The sequence below is a fragment of the Olea europaea genome, unplaced genomic scaffold (genome assembly GCF_002742605.1).
Source record: "Olea europaea var. sylvestris unplaced genomic scaffold, O_europaea_v1 scaffold40370, whole genome shotgun sequence".
Classification (NCBI taxonomy): domain Eukaryota; kingdom Viridiplantae; phylum Streptophyta; class Magnoliopsida; order Lamiales; family Oleaceae; genus Olea; species Olea europaea.
The window spans coordinates 1-1050 of NW_019260010.1; the positions used below are offsets into that span (position 1 = coordinate 1).

At 38.2% G+C, this 1050-nt stretch overlaps 1 pseudogene; it reads left to right on the forward strand.

Annotated features, from left to right (window-relative positions):
* The first annotated feature begins 319 nt into the window (after positions 1-319).
* LOC111387443 lies at positions 320-1019 on the forward strand (annotated as a pseudogene).
* The last annotated feature ends 31 nt before the right edge of the window (positions 1020-1050 follow it).

Consider the following 1050-nt stretch of genomic DNA (forward strand, 5'->3'; position numbering starts at 1 on the left):
ATATATATATATATATAAGGGAGCTCATCACAGTTGATCTAGGTTAGGGGGATCCAACGGTCCGGAGTATCACATGTGGCCATGTATATGGGCTCAGGTTTTGGGCCTCCTCATTGTGTTATCGGGCAATGTGTGTAGTATCCAATCAATTGGGCCTCGGCCCGGTTTCATCATAGCCCAAGAGTTTGAGTTGTAATTCCAAAATTGGCATCACAATTCAAACATCTAGTAGACACTGTTAATAACAATTACATAACTAACCCACTCCAAGCAAACCATGCTCAATATGGGGGGTCATTTCCCAATAAAATTCCCACAGGAAGGTTTTCTAATGTCAAGGTCATTTCAGACTTTTTGGCTTCTGCATTAGGGTTAAAGGAGTTTGTCCCCCCAGTTCTTGATCCAAAGTTGACTAATGAAGATATTCTTACTGGGGTTTGTTTTGCATCAGCAGGTTCTAGGATATGACGATCTTACAAATGCTGTATACAATTCTATTCCTGTAATGAAACAGCCCGACATCCTTAAAAGTTACATAGATAAACTCAAAAGTGTTGTTGGAGAAATTAAGGCTCAAGAAATCATTGGTGATTCTATGGTGGTGGTTGTAGCTGGAAGCAATGATTTTCTTATCAATTACTATGGCAACCCCTCAAGAAGGAATCTGGTTGGGCTCAGTTTTTATCAAAACTCACTGGTGCAAAGGGTTCAAGATGCATAACAAGAAACACCCTTCAATATCAATTTTATATAGCACAATCTTAATAACATGCTTGGCACTGCTTTTAAGTGATTATATGTAGTGGGTTCTACGAAATATATAGATAATAAGTGAGTAATAGTTGTGAATCCTAAGATACGTGGATAGTGAGCAATAACTTTGGATCCTACAAAGTGTGTTAATCAATGTTGACATTTAATTTGTATATTGTAATGTCCAGAGCAATCTTATTGTGTTTGCAGGCTCTATATGATATAGGATGTCGCAGTATAATGGTAGCTGGTTTTCCTCCACTCGGGTGTGGACAGGGACAAAATCTTATATTTACA